Genomic DNA, 13,345 nt, shown 5'->3' with positions numbered 1-13,345 from the left:
TCGCCAGTCCTCCTTCAAGTTTTCCATAACAAGTTGCCAAAGGTAGGTTGAGTAACCACCGTGTCACTGAACTTTAAATTCTGAAACAACTTTCATAGATTCACTCATGGAAAAATGCATTTCCAAGTTGTGAAGTTTACCGTAGATTGCTATAACATGGAAAAAATTAAGATGCCATTTTCATCAAATAATTTTTGAAGTAAGCAAAAAGATGTTTCCCCATCCATTTGTAAAACTTTCAATATATTTGCATGTTTTCTGTATATACTTGGGTTTCTTTTTTACTAATATTTCTATAACCATCTTAAAAACTAAGACTATCTAACCTGTAAGTGGACACCACTTATATCAGAACACCTCACCTGAGAACATCCCTTAAGAATACAGGTTCTGACAACATTTTCTGCAGGAGTTTTCCTCTTCTGTGGTAATCCAGGCCCACCTTCCTAATTATGAAATAAAGCAGCTTCAGATACACGGTAATTATCTGAACAAAAAGGGGATTCCAACATGAGATAATCAGTGATATATTCTGTTTTCAAGCAGACCATGTTCTTGGCAGTAGCCTCAACAATGAATTGACTTTAGTGTGCTTACCTAAAATGCATAGAGTTCAAGCCCCAGCAGTGCACTGGAAAATTTTCAGCTACAACCTGAACATTGCTGTGATGCGTTTGTGTAGCAGTTTAAAGGCATACAGCTGAAGGACTTTGCTTCAGATTCTAATGATCCTGTAAACTGGATGCCTTTAACCTGAATTTGAACCACTGGATATTGACTGTTCCTAATAAACTCTTAACTAGTTTGTCATTCCACAGAGTATATATGATCTTTCCTTGTAAGCATATGAGGCTGTAGTAGCTTTAACAAGGAGATTTGCTTCAAAAATGTTGTAGTTCATAAAAGCAAAAGTTATACATTAGGGTTATTTCATTTTTTCCTGATTCTTATATATGTATTCTTGCCATTTAACCTCTTTTTAACAGAGAGTTTAACAATTAAGTTTGAGCTCTAAACTTAAAAGATGTATATATATAAATGTGTGTATGTATAAACTTCTATCATTTGCCAACTTTGGGCATGAAAACTTTAAGAGAGATTTAGAATGAAAAATAGAAACTCAAAAAAAAATACAGGTTCTGGGGTTTAGGGAGATGTTTCAGGGATCAAGAGCACTGGTTGCTTTTCCAGAGTCTCCAGCTCCCACACTGGGTGGCTCCAAACCTGTAACTTCAGATCCAATGGAGTTCTCTTCTGCCCTCTATGGATACTTACACACACACACACATACACACACACACACACACACACATACACTTACACTTACACACTTTTAAAATCTTTTTAAAAAAACATGTAGATTCCTGGAGCTGGAGATATGAGTCAATGGTTAAAGACCTCTGGCTCCTCTTTCAGAGAACCAAAGTTAATTTCCCAGCACCTACATGACAATTCACATCTGTTAATCAAGGTCTAGGGCTTGTGACATCTTACACAAGCATCACACATGAAGCCAGAACATCAATGAACATAAAAAATAAATTAAAATATGTAGATTCTGGGGGAACCTTCTCCAAGATAACTCTCTTAACAGATGCCAAGAATCAAAAAATTTGAACCTTTTCTTTGTCAGCTTTTTCAGATAGGGTCTTGATGTGTATGCTAAGAGGGCCTCAGGCTTTCTATCCTCCTGAGTGCTGAGGTTATATTATGCATTCTATTGTCCATGTGATAAACTTAATTTACCAAATGCAACAACATATACTTCATTTGCTAAGTCCCTCTGTGTCAAATATTGTTCTCAGTACTTTTCTAGCAAACAAGAATCACAATTCATACACTGCTTTCTGAAGCTGACAAGTGAGTGTATCCTCCGTAAAAGCAAAATTTCAGTTATCAGGCACCTGTCGTATCACTGTTGCTCTGAGGAACCCACCATCATACTGTAATCTGAGATTCACAGGAAACACTGGCAGATAACCAAGGTCATGCTACATATTTGAAGAGAGACAATTAAGAGACTCCTAATAAGTGAAATAGACTTAGCTTCTGACTGGGCTGGGCCTTTCTCTCCCAGACCTTCAAGCACAGGAATCATTTTTGTCTTTTATCACAGTGATAGAACTCAATGTTCCAAATGCCTAGAGTGCTTTCTGGATTGGATGCAATAAGAGAGACTATAAATGCCAATGCTCCAGAAGCTCAGACATGAATGTTACACTTTCAAGCTCACCCTAGACTTCATAGCAAGTATCTGGGAGACATAGGGAGACTGTCTTCAGAGTGAAAAAATAAATCAAAAAATCAAAAAAACAAAAAACAAAACAAAACAAAGAAAAAATCCCAAAGACTCCAAGACCATCAGAGTCAGCTGTAATGAACATAGTTTAAAAAAAATTTTAAAAAAACGTAGAACAGCTTAGTCAAGGAACTCCACAACACCCAAGGCTACATCTGATAACCAGAACCCAGAAACATCACTGGAGATAACCAGACACAGTCCTAGAACTCCAGGATGCCCACTGGAAAGTTTATAAATAGAGACCAAAATGTGTTCTGCTCTACAAAGCTGGAAAGATGCCACCTTGATCTGCACTGCATCTGGAGTGTTTCCCCCCAAGATTTCAACCCTTCTATTAGAGACTGGACCTGACCTTCAGCTAAGATAAATCACATGAGTTAGGATCCTTCAGGAGGTACAACTAGTACCTTCAGCTAAGATAAATCACATTGTTAGGATCCTTCAGGAAGTACAACTAGTACTGCAGTTAGGAATTTAGGGTAGGAACCTTGTGTAATGACCTTCAGCATAATAAAATACAAGTTTTAAAATTTATTATACTAATTACCCATCTCTACCTTCTGGCTTCTACACCAGCTAAACCTACATACTTTTTTACTCATAAGAAAGAAAGCCTTAAATGAGGTCATAAAAGTACTTAGTAGCAGAAATAGAAGTAAATCCTGGTCCATCATAAAGGATTTGACTAATAATCTCAGGAATGAACTCTAGGCCAGACAGGGCCACCCAGTGAGCCCCTTATGCAAAAACAAAATCATAACAAACAAAAATAAACAAACCCAGAATGCAAAAGGAATCCTACAGCCATTACTGCCAATATCACGGGCCCACTTGTGCCCTCCCTAGTCCCCAATCTCCCTCTTGTCTTCTCTATGCCAGCTTGCCTCCTCCTTATACTTCATTAATCCTGACCTGTAAAGTAAAGGGGCCTCAGAAAACAGTTGCCACTCGACAGAGTGCAGGCCTGCATAGCCCACCCTCCTTCAGCTCTGAAGCTAACCCTAAGGTGCATGTGCTGTCAGAAACACACACATCTAGGGTGTCTTGATAGCATGACTCCCAGGTACCATATCTGAAATCTGGTTGTGTTCCACTGAGGCTGGCTAGAGTAAGTCTATGTACTGTTTTTATGTTGTTACTCGAGCATTGTTGCGCCCATCTCGTCCAGCAAGGAAAAAGGCAACATGGTCGGATTCTTCTCAACAGCTTTATTTCTTGAATGCCTTGATGTTACAGGAACTCTGGAAACCCAGGGAGGATTGCTTATATACACCCTGGCACTGGGGAGAGCTATGTGTCCTCCTGGGATTGGTCAGTCTGCCGGCACTTTGATTTGTATGCACCCTTTTGGGAGGGGTTGGCTCCAGATTCGGCTAGCGCCTGCGCAGTGGCATTGTTTACGGCGACGGTGTACTGGAGGCTGGCGCCATCTTTTAGGTGCCTGGCTGCCTACATCTCCCCCTTTTTTGTTTAATAATATGATGCTGAACTAGGTCTGGGCATGTCTGTCCAACGGCCACGGCTCCTGTCTTAGGTCGATCCTTTCATGTCACAGCCTTGCCCATCCTAGGGTTACCCTATCACCTCCAGGCCCCATGTCTTAGGTCGGTCTGTGCATAAGGAAAGTTGCCTGTCACTGGATACCATGGATCTGTGTGACTACAACTGCCAGATGACCGAGGGCAAACTCTTAATTTTTTAAAGAGGCCAGCCAAACATTGGGAGATGTGCCATCAATGCTTGGTACGCCACTGCCTTATACTGAGCATGCTCTCGTTTGAATCTACACAATAGCCAGATACAAAAGACACAACCCAGGAGTACCACTGCCCCCCAGGCCAACATTCCCACCCATTCCTTAAAAAATGAGAAGGCATTGGTGATCCAGGAGGTGACGTCCCCCAAGGTGATGGGGTCCAGTCGAGTGCTGTTGAGTTTGGCAATCTGGAAGAGCAGCTTTCTGGACAACTGCTCCACTTTAGCCGACCAATTTCCTACTCAGATAAGAGGCGAATCTGTTCAAGAGACTGAGAGAAATTATCTTGTACAACTTTATACAACGGGCACCTAATGGGCATAGGTGGCAAACATTTCAAAATCTACTATAGGCACAAAGGTGGGAAGTTTCATAAGCACAGCAGCATACCCTGCCAACACTCTGCTAAAAAAACATGTCCTTCCGGAACTATTACAATCTATATCTTTGTCAGGGGGAGCAATTTTCGCGTCAGCCTCTCTGGTACCCAAATCGGGTGTTCTTGACCTTGTGGCAAAACACAAACAGCTCCCTGGATCTCGAAACAACGGGATCTGGGCCATACCATTTTCCAGTTAGGACATCTTTCCATTTGACATCCTGTTTAAGGATAGGCGAGGTGATGGCATGCCTATCTGCAGCCGAATGACCATGTTTGTCCAGAATTAAAAAATTTAAAGTAAAGAGTGCTGAAGATAATTGTTCTTTGGGTGGCCGGCCATTGGCGATTCCCCCTTTTTGTTTTTGTAAGAGTTCTTTTAAGGTTCGATGTGCTCTTTCCACAATGCTTTGGTCCTCTGGATTGTAGGGAAGGCCAGTAGAGTGACTAACCTGCATTATTTTACAAAAGGTTTGGAATTTTTTTGATGTATATGCGGGGCCATTATCAGTTTTTAAACTATCTGACCTTCGCCAAGCTGCCCAGGCTTCTAGGCAATGGCCAACCACATTGTGGGATTTCTCACCGGGCATGGGGGAGGCAAAAACGACACCTGAACAGGTGTCAATTGAAACATGAACATATTTTAATCTTCCAAATGCTGAGACATGAGTAACATCCATTTGCCACAGTTTTGAAGGAAGCAATCCATGAGGGTTAACACCAACATGAGGAGGGTGGTGAAATTATACACACTGTGGGCACTGTAACATCACATCTCGTGCTAAGGCTCGAGAGATATCAAATTTCTGCTGAAGTGTGGCAGCAGGAACATGATACAATCGGTGAAAATCTTTTGCAAGCTCCAGTAGGGTGGCATGAAAAATAAATTCCATGCGAGTGCTAGCGTCCACTAAGGCATTTCTTTCTGCCATAGGGCCTGGCAAGGCAGAGTGAGCTCGAATATGTTGAATAAAGAATTTATGTGTTCTTTTCCAAATCAATTTTTGTAACTCTAATAAGATGGTGCACACAGGGCTGGTAGGTCTAATGGGTCCTGCAATTTCTAATGCACGCACTGCATTTACTACATAAGCCAAATCAGAGACTAGATTAAAAGATTCCTTAAAAGCTTTGAATAGTTCCAACACAATTTTACATTCAGGAAGTTGTGGTGTGCCAGGATTGTAATGAAAAGGTTGTTTTTGAGAATTAACTACATAGGCACCAACACCTGTTTTAGAACCATCTGTATAAATATCCAATGCAACTGATATGGGTTTAGATGCTGTGACTTTGGGGAAAATCACTGGATGTTCACTAAAAAATTGTAGCAAAGGATCTTTGGGATAATGATTATCTAATTCTCCATCAAAACTACAGCACAATAGGTCCCAATCATCTATCAAAGAACTTAGGATCTGTATTTGATTAGCATTATAAGGTGTAATGATTTTCTGAGGGGGTGCTCCAAAATGTTGAATACACGATTTAATGCCCAAAATCGCTAATTGAGCTACAGCAATGGGATAATATTCAAGGGTTTTATTGGGAGACACATGAGAATAAATCCACAATAGGGGACCTGACTGCCACAACACTCCTGTTGGTTGAGGAATGTCTTCAAAACACATAGGAGGATGTCATCTCCTCCTTTCCATCTATACAGCTTGGCCTTTTCTAAACACCTTTCTACCTTTTTTTTTCTTTTACGTATTTTCCTCAATTACATTTCCAATACTATCCCAAAAGTCTCCCACACCCTTCCCCCCACTCTCCTTCCCCCCCCATTCCCATTTTTTGGCCCTGGAATTCCCCTCTACTGGGGCATATAAAGTTTGCCTGTCCAGTGGGCCTCTCTTTCCAGTGATGGCCAACTAGGCCATCTTTTGATACATATGCAGCTAGAGTCAAGAGCTCCGGGGTTACTGGTTAGTTCATAATGTTGCACCTACAGGGTTGCAGATCTCTTTAGCTCCTTGTATACTTTCTCTAGCTCCTCCATTGGGGGCCCTGTGATCCATCCAATAGTTGACTGTGAACATCCACTTCTGTGTTTGTTAGGCCCCGGCCTAGTCTCACAAGAGACTGCTATATCACAGTCCTTGCAACAAACGCTTGCTAGTGTATGCAATGGTGTCATCGTTTGGAGGCTAATTATGGGTTATAGAGGAGCAAGTTGGGAAAAGCCTTGAAGATATGGGCACAGGGGAAAAATTCCTGAATAGAACAGCAATGGCTTGTGCTGTAAGATTGAGAATTGACAAATGGGACCTCATGAAACTGCAAAGCTTCTGTAAGGCAAAAGACACCGTCAATAAGACAAAAAGGCCACCAACAGATTGGGAAAGGATCTTTACCTATCTTAAATCAGAGAGGGGACTAATATCCAATATATATATATAAAGAACTGAAGAGGATGGACTCCAGAAAATCAAACAACCCACTTAAAAGATGGGGCTCAGAGCTAAACAAAGAATTCTCACCTGAGGAATACCGAATGGCAGAGAAGCACCTGAAAAAATGTTCAACATCCTTAATCATCATGGAAATGCAAATCAAAACAACCTTGAAATTCCATGTCACACCAGTCAGAATGGCTAAGATCAAAAATTCAGGTGACAGCAGATTCTGGCGAGGATGTGGAGAAAGAGGAACACTCCTCCATTTTTGGTGGGATTTCAAGCTTGTACAACCACTCTGGAAATCAGTCTGGCAGTTCCTCAGAAAACTGGACATAGTACTACCGGAAGATCCTGCAATACCTCTCCTGGGCATATATCCAGAAGATGTCCCAACCGGTAAGAAGGACACATGCTCCACTATGTTCATAGCGGCCTTATTTATAATAGCCAGAAGCTGGAAAGAACCCAGATGCCCCTCAACAGAGGAATGGATACGGAAAATGTGGTATATTTACACAATGGAATACTACTCAGCTATTAAAAAGAATGAATTTATGAAATTCCTAGGCAAATGATTGGACCTGGAGGACATCATCCTGAGTGAGGTAACACAATCACAAAAGAACTCAAATAATATGTACTCACTGATAAGTGGATATTAGCCCAGCATTTGTTGCGCCCACCGTGTCCTGCAAGGAAAAACACAACATGGTCTGATTCTTCTCAACAGCTTTATTCCTGGAATGCCTTGATGCTACGGGAACTCCGGAAACCCAGGGAGGATTGCTTATATACACCCCAGCACTGGGGAGAGCTATGTGTCCTCCTGTGATTGATCAGTCTGTCAGCACTTTGATTTGTATGCGCCCGCTTGGGAGGGGTTGTTGCCAGATTCGGGCTAGCGCCTGCGCAGTAGCAATGTTGATGGAGAAGGTGTACTGGAGGCTGGTGCCATCTTTTAGGGGCCCGCCTGCCTACAGAGCATAAGTGATTTTCCCCCAGTGGAAATTTAAATAAGAAAAATTTCTTGTGGGTGAAAGCTGCCAAACAAGGTTAAGAAAGGGAAAAGAATGAGTGAGTCCTGGAGCTCTCCAGAAGCTGGCCTACAATGAAGGGTAACTGGGATGAGAGACGCCAGAATTAAGCCAAAATGAAAATACAGAGTAAAGGGACCTGGAAGCTGGTTTGTGAAATGAATCAGGGATCCTAAGACAACTTTCAGGAAACTGACTCAGTTCAAAAGAAATCAAAGCCCAGAGTCTGAATTGGCCAATTCAGTGTCTTAGCTAGGAATAGATGCCAGGATCAAATCTAAGTGTCTTCCTCAGGGACCTCTCACAGAGGCACTAGAAGAGGAGGGACCATATCATTGATTGGAATGATCCACTACCTGCCCTGGTAACTGCTGTGAATTAAGGGCCTATTTCCCTCTGCTACCTGGCTTTTCACCTTCTCCCCATGTAAATAGCTGCTGAGATGCAGAGTCACAAATCCAAAGTTTCAGTATTTGAGAAGAAAAGACCTGTGCCTGGAAGGGCAATCAAGAACTAGAGCAGTATTAGGGGAGAGAGGAGACACAGCAAAGATTAAGCCTCTGATCTGGTGATTCACACCCTTGCAATGCCCTTTTATCACACAACAAGTGCCTTTGCATAACTTAGCTTCAACTCTATTAAGTACATAACTAGAAGTAAATACTATTTAAAATAGCTTAAAATATTAATCACACACACACACAAACACACACACACACACATACATACACGTATGAGTGTGTATATGTGTTATTTTAAATCAACTGCTTGGAAAGTAATGAGTAACTACTGCATGTGTATTGTTGCAGAAAGATATTCAACTTTGATGCTAAGCATGTGGGGCTGTTTTCTAAATAAATAAAGTACAGATTCAATCTTCAGTTCAAGGAAGAAATAGATTGTGCATATAAAAATGGTAACTACCTTGGTTTATTTCTCAGTCAAACATGTACTCAGAGAAGCAAAAGAAAACAGGGATTTGTTTGTTTGTTTGTTTGTTTTGTTATTGTTGCTGTTAGGATAAGATCAGCTATGTACTCCAGACTGGCCTTGAAATCACAATGCATACCAGTCTGGCCTCTGCCTCTCAACTGATGGGATCAACAAATCTTCCCTATGAGTACATGTAACTTGGCATTGCTTTGACCTGCAGTTGAGATTAAGTAGTGTCCAAGACACTCTTCACACTTTTTGCCTGCAATTAAGGCTTTGACAGACCTTTCTAAGAACAGCCATACAGATGATATGATAATATACATAAGTGATCCCAATAATTCTACCAGAGAATTTATCCAGCTGACAAACAATGTCATCAAAGTGACTGGATATAAAATTAACTCAAACAAATCACTAGCCTTCCTTTGTACAAATGATAAATGGGTGAAGAAAGAAAATAGGGAAACAACACTCTTCACAATAGTCACAAATAACATATAAAACATCTTGGGGTAACTCTAACAATACAAGTGAAAGATTTTTATGACAAGAACGTCAAGTCTCTCAAGAAAGAAATTGAAGAGTCCTCAGAAGATGGAGAGATCTCCCATGCTCATGGGTTGCTAGGATTAACATAGTAAAAATGAACTTACTACCAAAAGCAATCTACAGATTCTACACAATCCCCATCAAAATCCCAACACGACTCTTCAAAGGCATGGAAAGACCAATTCTCAATTTCATATGGAAAAAAATAAAAAAAATCATGATTTTGAAAACAATTAAAGAACTTCTAAGGTAATCACCCTTCCTGACCTCAAGATGTGCTACAGAGAAATAGTGATAAAAATTGAATGGTATTGGGACAGAGACAGGCAGGTTGATCAAGAAAAGAGAATTGAAAGACTCAGAAATAAAATTACACACCTATGGACACTTGATCTTTGAAAAAAAGCAAAAAAATACAATTGTAAAAAGAAAGCATCTTAAATAAATGGTGCTCATATAACTGGCAGTTGGTATGCAGAAAAATAAAAATAGAGCCATATTTGTCACCTTGTACAAAGCTGAAGTCCAAGGATCAAGGACCTCAACATAAAACCAGATACACTGAATCTAATAAAAGAGGAAGTGGGAAAGAAGCTCAAAGTCATTGGCACAGTGGGAAATTTCCTAGACACAACTCCAATGGCTCATGCTCTAAGATCAAGAATTGATACATGGGAAATCATGATACTGATTGCTTCTGTGAGGCAAAGGACATAGTTAATAGGACAAATTGGCAACTTATAGATTGGGGGAAAATCTTCACTATTCTCATATCTGATAGAGGGTTAATATTCAAAATATATAAGGAATTCAAGAATCTAATCCCTCCAAAAAACCAAACAACCCAATAAAAAAATGGGGTATAGAACTAAACAGAGAATTCACGACAGAAATCACAAATGGCTCAGAGACACTTAAAGAAATGTTTAAAGCCCTTAGTGATCAGGGAAATGCAAATTAAAACAACCCTGAGATTCCACCTCACACCAGTCAAAATGGCTAAGATAAAAAACTCAGGTGACATCAGATGCTGGAGAGGATGTGGAGAAAGAAAACTCCTGTATTGCTGGTGGGATTGCACGCTGGTAAAACCACTCTGGAAATCATTCTGATGGTTCCTCAGAAAACTGGACATGCTACTACCTGAGGCCCCAACTATACCACTCCTAGGCATACACCCAGAAGATGCTGCAATGTGTAATAAGGACACATGCTCCACTATGTTCATAGCAGCCTTATTTATAATAGCCAGAAGCTGGAAAGAACTCAGATGTCCCTCAACAGAGGAATGGATACAGAAAATATGGTACATTTACACAATGGAGTACATCATCCTTAGTGAGGTAACCCAATCACAAAAGAACACAAATAGTATGCACTCACTGATAAGTGGATATTATTCCAGAAGCTCAGAATACCCAAGATGCAATTCACAGACTACATGAAGCTCAAGAAGAAGAAAGACCAAAATGTGGATAGTTCAGTCCTTCTTAGAAGAGGTGAACAAAATACCCATGTGAAGAGAGAAAGAGACAATGTGTAGAGCAGAAACTGAAGGAAAGACCATCCATGGACTGCCCCACCTGGGGATCGATCCCATAAACAGTCACCAAACTCAGACACTATTGTGGATGCCAACAAGTGCTTGCAGAAAGGAGCCTGATATAGCTGTCTCCTGAGAGGCTGTGCCAGTACCTAACAAATATAGAGGTGGATGCTCTCAGCCAACCACTGGACTGAGAACAGGGTCCCCAATGGAGGAGCTAGAGATAGGACCCAAGAAGCTGAAGGGTTTTGCAGCCCCATAGGAGGAACAACAATATGAACCAACCAGTAACCACAGAGCTCCCAGGAACTTAACCACCAACAAAGGAGTACACACAGAGGGACCCATGGCTCCAGCCACAAATGTAGCAGAGGATGGCCTTGTTGGTCATCAATGGGAGGAGAGGCCCTTGGTCCTGTTAAGGCTCAATGCCCCAGTGTAGGGGAATTCCAGGAAAGGGAAGCAGGAGTGGGTAGGTTAAAGAGCAGGGGAAGTGGGGATGGAATAGGGGGCTTTTGGAAGGGGAAATCAGGAAAGGGCCAACATTTGAAATGTAAATAAAGAAAATATCTAATAAAAATAGAGTACACAATTAAAAAGAAAGAAAGAAAATCCTCAGTGACGAAACCCAGACACCCATCCCCCCCGCAAAAAAAAAAAGAAAAAATAAAAGAAAGAAATGAAAAGAAAAAAATCAAAACAATAAAAAAACATGTATGGTATGCACTTACTGTTAAGTGGACATTATTCATATATTACAGGACAACCATGCTCCAATGCACAGAACTGAAGAAACTAAGTAATACCGTCCAAAGAAAAATTCCCATGAATCTCACTCAGAAGGGGAACAAAATAATCATCAAAGATGGATGGATGGGTGACTGGGTAGAAGAGAGGGGGAGGTGGGAATGTGGACAGGGATCAGCTGTGAGGAGAGAGGGTGTTGGGGAGGGCTATGTGTGAGAACTGCAATTGATGGACATCTCTGGGAGCAGCTGGAGACCTGGGATGGAGGAGGTTCAGGGAGTCTATGGAGGTGATCCTAGATGAGACTTACCAACAGGGGATATGGGGACTGAAGTGGCCACCTCCTATAGCCTGGTAGGAAATCCAGTGAAGGTATTGGGAAATAAAACTACCCACAAAAGCTTCATCCCAAAATTTTCCCTGCATACAAATATATATGAATTAAATTGGAACAGAGATTGAGGGAATTGATGAACATTACTGACTCAAATTGAGATCCATCCCATTAAAAAAAGCCAATCAGTTATACTATGAATGATACTCTACTATGCTTGCAGGCAAGAGCATAGCACAACTGTCTCCTGAGAGGCTTCATCCAGCACCAGACTGTAGCAGAATCAAAGAACAAATCCAAATATAGGAAGGTGCACCAGGAGTCTTGTGTCAGAGTGGAGGATAGAATTGATTGAACCAGAGGGGTCAAAACCACCACAAGAATACCAACAAAGTTAAATAACCTGGACCCATGGGGGCTCAAAGCATCTAAACAATTAAAAAAAAAGAACATGCAGGAACTAGACTTAGGCTACATACACATTTGTAGTAGATGTACAAGTTGGTCTTTATGTAGATCCCCTAACAATTGGAGCAGAGCCTGTTTGTGACTCTCTTGCCTGCCACCGAATATCCTTCCCCTAGCTAGACTGCCTACTCAGGTCTCATTGAGAGAGGATTCTTTTTGTCCTATTGGGATTAGATGCCCCAAGATTCATGGTACACAGGAGGAGCTTCCCCTTCTCTGAGTTGATGGATAGAGAGATCTTTAAGGGTGGGACTTGAAAGAGGGAAGGGACAAGGAGCCATAATCCAAATGTAAAAGGAAGGAAGGAAGAAAGGAAGGAAGGAAGGAAGGAAGGAAAGAAGGAAGGAAGGAAGGAAGGAAGGAAGGGAAAAAAGAAAAGGAGGGAAGGAAGAAGGTAGAAAGGGAGGGAGGGTGTGAGGGAGGGAGGGAGGAAGGAAGGAAGGAAGGAAGGAAGGAAGGAAGACTAGTGCAGCTTATATCAAATATTGACCCTCACATACTAATAGTGGGGTGTTTAATTCCCCACTCATCACTACACAAGTCACCCAGACAAAAACTAAATAGAGAAATGTTGGAGATAATAAATATGATAAAAGAAATGGATCTAACATATATTTATGGGACATTTCACCAAAACACAAAAGGATATACTTTCTTCTCTGTACCTCATGGAATATTTTTCAAACTTAACCACATACTCTGACTCAGAGCAACTCAAAGAACCCTATGTATCCCATCAGACTGCCACAGATTAAAGTTAGAAATAAAGAACAACAGAAACAACAGAGAACTTGAAAACTTATGGAACCTCAACACCTCTCAACTGAATGAAAAAATTCATCAAAACAGGAAGAAAGGAATGTAGCAGGGATGGCAGGTCTGCTCCTAT

General features: G+C 41.1%; 1 long non-coding RNA gene and 1 pseudogene across 3 annotated transcripts in view; both read right to left on the bottom strand.

The window, feature by feature from the left end:
* Positions 1–578, bottom strand: part of Gm18831 (predicted gene, 18831) — a 44,589-nt pseudogene extending 44,011 nt beyond the window's left edge.
* Positions 3,974–13,345, bottom strand: part of Gm33382 — a 71,729-nt gene continuing 62,357 nt past the window's right edge. For all 3 annotated transcript variants that reach the window (XR_391377.2, XR_391381.4, XR_882042.1), the window contains 2 exons: positions 7,488–7,531; positions 3,974–4,329 (listed from right to left, as the gene is read on the bottom strand). This is a non-coding gene — a long non-coding RNA (predicted gene, 33382). The remainder of the gene's footprint in view (positions 4,330–7,487; positions 7,532–13,345) is intronic.

Source organism: Mus musculus, chromosome 7 (assembly GCF_000001635.26).
Source record: "Mus musculus strain C57BL/6J chromosome 7, GRCm38.p6 C57BL/6J".
In the NCBI taxonomy this organism is placed as follows: Eukaryota; Metazoa; Chordata; class Mammalia; order Rodentia; family Muridae; genus Mus; species Mus musculus.
This window is presented reverse-complemented; position numbering and strand designations above follow the sequence as displayed.